The sequence below is a fragment of the Nelumbo lutea genome, chromosome 2 (assembly GCF_056320005.1).
Source record: "Nelumbo lutea isolate HS-2025 chromosome 2, American lotus-T2T, whole genome shotgun sequence".
Classification (NCBI taxonomy): Eukaryota; Viridiplantae; Streptophyta; class Magnoliopsida; order Proteales; family Nelumbonaceae; genus Nelumbo; species Nelumbo lutea.
Window position 1 is genome coordinate 91,413,701 of NC_142685.1, and position 8,800 is coordinate 91,422,500.

General features: G+C 49.4%; 1 non-coding gene and 1 pseudogene across 1 annotated transcript; both read left to right on the top strand.

The window, feature by feature from the left end:
* The first annotated feature begins 5,130 nt into the window (after positions 1-5,130).
* LOC148871845 (5.8S ribosomal RNA) lies at positions 5,131-5,286 on the top strand. Its single transcript, XR_016108501.1, has one exon. It is a non-coding gene; the product is annotated as a 5.8S ribosomal RNA (ribosomal RNA).
* A 2,625-nt stretch (positions 5,287-7,911) lies between these two features.
* LOC148871846 (18S ribosomal RNA) overlaps positions 7,912-8,800 on the top strand; it is a 1,790-nt pseudogene continuing 901 nt past the window's right edge.

Genomic DNA, 8,800 nt, shown 5'->3' on the forward strand with positions numbered 1-8,800 from the left:
CCTTGGATCTTCTGTTAGGCCCACCCGTTGTGGGTGTGTGCGGCCTCCGCTGCAACGATGGCTTCCACTGCTGTTGTTGTGGTGGCACTGGCACTGACACTGACTTCTTCCCGGAGTTGTTGCGATCACTTCCTGTTGCAATGGTGGTAGTTGTAGATCTCTCTGCCAACAATGGTGGAGGGTGGTGTTGGAGTTGTAAGGCAGAGAAGTGCTTCTTCTTGGTGCTGGCGGTGCCGATCATGTTAACCATGCAAGGTGACTGCTCGTCCAAGATCATCAGGGTGTCGAGGTGAGGCGCCGGTGTAGCTTTTTCCTATATCATGAAGTCCATTCCAAGGACAATATTGAAATCATCTATGTGGATGACAGAGAGGTCAATCTCTCCATCCCAGGTACCGAGTTGTAATCTTACTCGATGGGCCATGCCTTCAATAGGTTTGGCACCTGTGTTAACTGCTTTGAGCCAGCTAGGCTCATTGGAAATGGCCAAGTTTAGTCTCTTGGCCTCTGCAATGGATATGAAGTTGTGAGTAGCCCCTGTGTCAACTAGGGCCCTGGTTGGCCTCCCGCCAATGGTTACATCAACATACCTCAGTCCTCTTTTGACTGAGGAGGGCTGTTTAGAGGTAGCTTCTTTCTTCTTCATGGCATTGAAAAGTTGGAGGGCGCCCACTCTTGGCGCCTGGGCACTCTGTTCCCCATCACTCTGCTCATCATCACTTAGCTTGGCAATGAGGGCATTCAGCTTTGCTGCTTTGGGCAATTCCTGGTGAAGTGCTCCTCCCCACAAATGTAGCAAATGGGAGGACGGATTGGTCTCCCTTGATATCTGTTGTTGTAATAGCTTTGACTTCCTTGTGGCTGCTTCCCCTTGTGGTGCTTGACTGGTTTGTGGTTGAAGGGTGGATTCTCTTTTAGGGGACTGGATTGTCTATCTCCCCCACTCAAATGTGTGGTACACGGGCTGGCTGGTCTGCTTCCTTCATCATCTGACAATCTTTATTCACTAAGTTGTTCGGCCATGGCCATGGCAGAGGCAAGGTCCTGAACATTGTGTCGTTGGAGCTCGAGCTCGGCCCAAGGCTTTAAATCATCCATGAAGTTGAACAATAAGTCCTTGTCTGACATATCGGTGACTTCTAATGTGAGGGCTGAAAACTCTTTGATATAGTCATGGAGGGAGACACCGTGCTTGAGAGTCTTCATCTTGCGACGAGCGAGGTATTCCACATTCTCTGGGTAGAACTGTCTCTTCAGCTCTCTTTTAAAGTCAGCCCAGGTACGGATAACACATGTACCACGTTCTATATCAACACATCTTCTACGCCACCACAACATAGCAACATCAGTCAAATACATAGTAGCAGTATGTACCTGAGTCATTTCATCAGTCACATTGGCAGCTTTAAGGTACTGTTCCATTTTCCACAGGAAGTTGTCAAGCTCTCTTGCATTGTGGGTTCCCGAATAGGGGGTTGGCTCCCTAATCTTGATGTGGGAGGGAGTATGTGTAAAGGAAGTGCTGGTTGGATTAGCAATGGCCCTCTTCAGGATTGCACATTCTGCTTTGAGCTCCTCTAATTGAGCTTGGGTGTCGGAGGAGGAACATGCGGCAGACTTCATTGAGGTCCACTCCGTTTTCATTTCATCTAGTTGGGCCTGGACGGCCATTGATGTGGAGGTGCTTCTTCTCCACGTTGCCCACTCGTTCTTCATCTCATCAAGCTGGGCTTGAAAACTATCAAGCCTGTCTTGGACCTGCGAGTTGGAGGAGCTTGCTTCTTGTTGGCGCGCAGTGCTGCAAATTTGCTTGAGCGTGCCATTGATTATGTCTCGGACCTCGTCCACGACTCCACTCAAGCGACCTTCAATCTCGACCAGTGTGTTGTCCATGGCTTCCATGTTTTGATGCAGCTCGTCTATCGAGTCTCGCATCTCACCTACAGTGGCTTCACAACGTAGCATGCACAACTCAACGGCTGCATGCTTGTTGGAAGATTTCTCACATTTGCTAGGCTTCGGTTCCTTGACCTTGCCGATGTCATCGGCGGGCACATCATCGGCCTCATGGGTTGTGGAGAGTCCATGCTCGATCTCCACCATGATGTCCTTGTTGTGCTTCATGCTGTCACTCACGTCGCGGGTCGAGTGGCTTAAGAGGATCTCCTGCTCTGATACCAACTGTCACGGGGGTAGTTCTACAGCGGAAGAACCCCTGCGGCGTCCTAGCCAAGGCAGGCCAGAACAAGCCTTTATAACGCATAGAGGCTAGGAGTTGCCCGATGGGATGGATCCACCAAAGTCAGAAGCACTGGATCATGACCTCAAGTCCAATGGCCGGGGCACTCTCCTGGCTCAGACCGATAAATGGGAGGCACCGCTTACGTGCTAAGGGGGGACAACCATAATGTAAGGCGACCATGCACTGATGAGGTGACTTGGCACCGATGTGATGGGTCTCCTGTATGCCGATGATGACAGGCACCTGTGTGCCATGATGATAGGCAACCGCTTGGGCTGGAACACACCCGTGTGCCAAGGGCAACAGGGTAGCTCACTCAGCTTGGGCAAGGGACTGGCATGGGGAAGGGACATGCTTGAGCCAAGCCCGCATGCCAAGCCTCCCGTGAGTATCGGCAGCGTAGTGCCAGTCCAACACTGTTCCCATGAGCAATGTGCGCCCATGAGGAACCCTGGTAGCCATGCTAGCCGTTAACCAGGGCCGCCCCGCAAGGGGATGAAGGTCTAGGAGCGCCAAGGTTAGGAACCCAAGGAGGTCGACCACCCCTCCTCAAAGAGTACGTTAAGCTTCAGGTGGTCTGCCTGAAGATGACATCAGTTCTCCCAAAAATCTTACAGGCGAAAATGACGGGCATGTCCCTAACGTAAGCCTGCCAAGGGTAGGCAAGGCTAAGCCTGTGTCAGACCGTCACAGGCTCCCCCACTCAATCCATTGTCAACCTCGACAATGGTCTTCACGTGAATGCGCGTCTGTGTCCCGCGCCATCCACTTCTCCACCAGTTCCTGGGCTCACCTGATCAACTAGGGTCTTGCCTATGTTGGTGTCCATTTATGGGGACGGAACCATTTCACCATGCTGGCCTGCATGGAATTCACCCCTCCAATGTTGAGGTTACTCAAACCGCGCAATGGCTATGCCGTTGAATTGTGAAAGAAGGGCCCTTGAAGTAATGTGTGGTGCTTCGCGGAGGTCTGTCCCATGTATCATCTTACCTCAAGGCTCAACCGTCTTCTTGGTAGCTTTTTAGTGATGCTACCGAACATGCTGATAGGTATACTCCTCATGTTGGCGATGACCTGGGTACCCTTTCACCATGCTGGGCTGCAGACTTCACCTCGCCCTGTGTGGGTTACTCAAACCTAGCCATGGCTTATGCTCTCCTGGCCCTCGAAACTACGCTTTGCCTCACCGACTCAGGCTACCTCTTCACTCCGAAGGGGCCCCACTGTTGCTGCCTCAAGGAGACTTGACCGCAATCTGTGTGAGTGTGGCAACTTTTCCCCATGAGTTGTCGAACATGCACTCGCCTTGTGATGAGCTTCTACTGCTGCAAATGTTCAACCTGAAAACTGAGCATGTCCACCTAATACTTTGCTGGTGTAGGGCCACCATGCTCCAACGGCCAGCGTAACCACATAACAAGGCCCACGTGTTTGCCCCCACATGAGGACAACAACCAATGCGTCTGCACCCACAAGGGAAGTTGTTTTAGGGTCATTGGATTGGGAACGTTAACAATGAATGGCCTCTTGCTAGGCCTGATAAGCAATCTGCTCGGGCAGTGTACCCACATTCCTATCAAGGCTCACGCGTCTGCCCCCCAATGAGGACAGCAACCAATGCATCTGCAACCGCAAGGGAAGATGTTTTAGTGTCATTGGAATGGGGACACGAACACTGAAATGGCCTCTTTCCAGGCCTGATCTGAATTCTACTCGATCCTGGGTGGAAGTGCCTAGGGACCGCACCCCACAAAATGCTGCTTGTTGAAATGGCCACTTCAACTGGCTCTAGGCTAATCTACTGAAAACCAACTGCGGCTGCAATTCGCCAACTTGCTCTGATACCAACTATCATGGGGATAATTGTTGGGGCCCCGTGCGCCACTCGAATGGGGCGAGTAAGCCTACGCAACAAAGCGAACACACAGAAAGGCAACAAGACAGAACGCGAATTAGAAAAAGGCTATTTGTATTGCAATAATCAGGGGCAAGCACAATCACACAATATAGTGTCGAGGGGATCTCGTGCTTAACCTTTACATGCTTATGAACGCACTCGACTACCTACCTCCCCTCAAAGAGTATGTTATGCTTTTGGGGGAGTGACATTAAGAAACATCAAAAAGGTGAAAAAGCATACTACAATATTACAATAGTGCCATTGGCAATCTCCCCAACAAAAGTACATGCATAGCCCACCCATGGCACACACTTGGACACTGGAGTGGCGGCTATAGGTACGGTGGTTGGCACTTGAAGGGGCGGCGAAGAGAACACTTGTTATACTTAGATGTTTTGGGCCGCACGCGTGCTACACTGATGTATTCAACGAGTCTATAGCATTGGCCGACAGGCCCGCGTAATCTTTGAAAATTTCATTGTGATGGGGATAGATCATTGTAATTGTTGGTCTTCAACGAGGAATTCCTAGTAAGCGCGAGTCATTAGCTCGTGTTGACTACGTACCTTCCCTTTGTACATACCGCCCGTCGCTCCTACCATTGAATAGTCCAGTGAAGTGTTCGGATCGCGGCGACGTGGGCGGTTTGGCGCTCGCGACGTCGCGAGAAGTCCACTGAACCTTATCATTTAGAGCAAAGAGAAGTCGTAACAAGGTTTTCGTAGGTGAACCTGCAGAAGGATCATTGTCGATGCCTGCCCATGGAAAGACCTATGAACATGTGATGCCCGCAAGGGCCCACGAGGGGTGGTCTTGGGGTATGACCTCCATGGCCATCTCTCGCTTGTTAGGGGTTGCGCTCGACACATTGTCTCGTGGCTTCCTAGCTAACAACCAACTCCAGGCGCGAATGGCGCCAAGGAATCTCCCTGGAAGGGTGCATAATCCCAACATTGTTGGGTGTTTTGCCTCTGCATTCAAAAAGGACTCTCGGCAACGGATATCTCGGCTCTTGCATCGATGAAGAATGTAGAAAAATGTGATATTTGGTGTGAATTGCAGAATCCCGTGAACCATCGAGTCTTTGAATGCAAGTTGCGCCCGAGGCCCCTTGGCCAAGGGCACGCCTGCCTAGACGTCACGCATCGTTGCCCCTCCCTCCCTTGCCCCATTAGGTGTTGGAGAGTTGGTGCAGATGTTGGCCTCCTGTTCCGTTTTGGTGCGATTGGCCCAAATGATGGCCCCCGACAACAAAGTGCCATGATGGTGGAATGCTGGACGTCATGCACATTGTGTTGTCATTGGGGTGTCAAGTGTGTGACCCGGTGAGGGATCCATTGTTGACAGAGCCTGCCTTGCGACCCCAGGTCAGGCAGGGCCACCCGCTGAATTTAAGCATATCAATAAGCAGAGGAAAAGAAACTAACAAGTATTCCCCTAGTAACGGCTAGCGAACCGGGATCAGCCCAGCTTGAGAATCAGGCGACCTCCGTCATCCGAATTGTAGTCTGTAGAAGCATCCTCAGCAACGGATCGGGCCCAAGTCCCCTGGAAGGGGGCGCTAGAGAGGGTGAGAGCCTCGTCATGCCCGGACCCTATCGCACCACGAGGCGCTGTCGACGAGTTGGGTTATTTGGGAATGCAGCCCCAATTGGGTGGTAAATTCTGTCCAAGGCTAAATACTGGCAAGAGAACGATAGCGAACAAGTACTGCGAGGGAAAGATGAAAAGGACTTTGAAAAGAGAGTCAAAGTGTGCTTGAAATTGTCAAGAGGGAAGCGGATGGGGGCCGGCGATGCTCCCCGGTCGGATGTAGAATGGTGAAAGCCGGTCTGCCACTCGGCTTGGGGAGCGAATCGATGCAGATTGTGGCAGTGCCCCAAGCCTAGGTTGTTGCGTTATACACGTGGAGACGTCGTCGTCATGATCGTGGAAGGCAGCACACGCCCTTAGGCGTGACTTGGTGTTAGACAGTTTTGTATAACCTTAGCTTCAATCAAAATCATGTACTTTATGAATTTATTGTAAATGAATAAAAGTGCATATTTGATTCATGTTCCCTTAGTATGTTTCTGTGTAATACTCTTAAACTAGACACTTAATGAGACTCGTGTTAGTTTAGAATGTTCACAGCCAATGGGTCGATCTGGTGAGACCTATCGTGACAAGGCTGACAGTGTGGTGCCACCAAGTCGGTTGGGGTGGCTTGTCTCAACTGCCAGGGTGAGATCCTAGGCACATACAGTGTGGGATTTTTTGAATTGTTGAACTGGACGAGATTTCCAGTATTGCCCTGGACCTTGGAGATTGATGGGCAAAACTGGAAAGTTACAATTGACCCCTAGACTCGATTATGATACTGCACTAGGTGTCGGATTGGGCTGTCTTTGATCTACCAATCAATGAGATCCTTAGCGAGGGTGAAAACCTAGGTATGTTGGGACAGTTTGAGAATTCATCTGAGAGGGTGATCATAGTGACAGGATCAGCCCCTTTGTCGGACAAAGGTAATGATCGGGATGCACTCTCACTGATGGAAACCAAGACTGCCGGCAGCTGATTTCAATCGTAGAGATTTGTTTTGCAAAATATATTTTATATGAGATATAAAAGTATATATATTATGGTTTCGAAATGATTTGCAAAAGGTTTTAGTTCCCGGGATCCATACTTGAGAAAGTGCAACACTGTTCCTTGCAGCCGAGGGAGAGGTCCTCTCTTATCGGGCAGTGTATGATCATTATGGGCTAAGAGGTTAAGTGTAAGACCATTGAGGATAATACCTGATGGGCTAATCTTGCATCTGCCCACAGTCCCTGGGTGTTACAAGGTGGCTTGGCCCAGGGACCACTTAGAGTAAGTGTTGGGCCCATAGAGCCCATCTGATGGGTTTTCAGGGGGTGCACTATCCATAACAGTGTATTCAGCCAGGCCTTGTAACAAAGGCTAGGCTGAACCCATGTGGCTGATGTGTAGATCAATGTTTGGGTCCCATGCCTTACAAGGAAGCCCAACTGGGCAGCAGTATGGAAGGCTTAATGAATACATAACCCTAAATGGGCTTTAAGCCCATTTCGAACTGGGCTAATTTGATTAGTCTTTAAGGGGCGAATTTTGAGATAAGATCAGCTGATAGGATTGGGCCCACACCCTATCCACTTAGAGAGTTCAAGATCTAAATGAGATTTAGATTTGGAAACTTCCTAATTAGATTAGGAGGTGGCTGATTTAATTCACAGATAAGATAAGGATTATCCCTTATCTTAAAGGGACTTCTAATCCAAATATGATTTCGGTTAGCAACTCCTAATGGGATTAGGAGCTGATCCCTTTAAGTCTATAAAAGGCATGTGTTGATGGGCTCTGTGCTTGTGGTCGGAACCATTAACCTTCCCCTCCTCTTTAGTTTCACCCAAGCTAGTTGTTGCTATCTGGGGGTGTGTGGGTGGTTCCTGTGTTGCCTACCCAAAGAAATGGAATTGATACCCCTCAAGTGATAGTTTGTCTCTCTCCTCCCACGGTAGGGGGTGAGGCAGCCAAGAACATGTAGAATGTGATGCCATTCATTGTCTTGTGATTGTGCAATGCACTCGGCACATGTCTAGTGTGTGTTCTCTTGGTTGCGGAAGATGCCAAGGGTAGGGGCCTTAGGTCCCTTGTTACCACCCTGTTATATGTCCTAATATGTGATCGACAATTGCAACTGCGTAGAGCGTTCAATTTTTTCGGATGGTCTCATGTGGGTTGTGATGTCGACAAGGAATGCTACCTGGTTGATCCTACCAGTAGTCATATGCTTGTCTCAAAGATTAAGCTATGCATGTGTAAGTATTAACTATTTCAGACAGTGAAACTGCGAATGGCTCATTAACTCAGTTATAGTATCTTTGATGGTATCTAGTACTCGGATAACCGTAGTAATTCTAGAGCTAATACATGCATCAAACCCGACTTCTGGAAGGGATGCATTTATTAGATAAAAGGTCGACGCGGGCTTTGCCCATTGCTCTGATAATTCATGATAAATCGATGGATCGCACGACCTTTGTGCCAGTGACGCATCATTCAAATTTCTGCCCTACTGCCCTATCAACTTTCGATGGTAGTATAGTGGCCTACTATGGTGGTGACGGGTGACGAAGAATTAGGGTTTGATTCCGGAGAGGGAGCCTGAGAAACGGCTACAACATCCAAGGAAGGCAGCAGGCGTGCAAATTACCCAATCCTGACACGGGGAGGTAGTGATAATAAATAACAATATCGGGCTCTATGAGTCTAGTAATTGGAATGAGTACTATCTAAATTCCTTAACGAGGATCCATTGGAGGGCAAGTCTGGTGCCAGCAACCATAGTAATTCTGACTCTAATCGTGTATTGCAGTTAAAAAAATCGTTGTTGGACCTTGGGTTGGGTCGACCGGTCCGCCTTGCTGTGTGCACCGGTCGTCTCGTCCCTTCTACCGACAATGCGTTCCTGGCCTTAACTGGCCGGGTCGTGCCTCCGGTGCTGTTACTTTGAAGAAATTAGAGTGCTCAAGGATGTGAGGTACCCATGGGATAACATCATAGGATTTCGGTCTTATTACGTTGGCCTTCGGGATCGGTGTAATGATTAACAGGGACAGTCGGGGGCATTCGTATTTGATAGTCAGGGG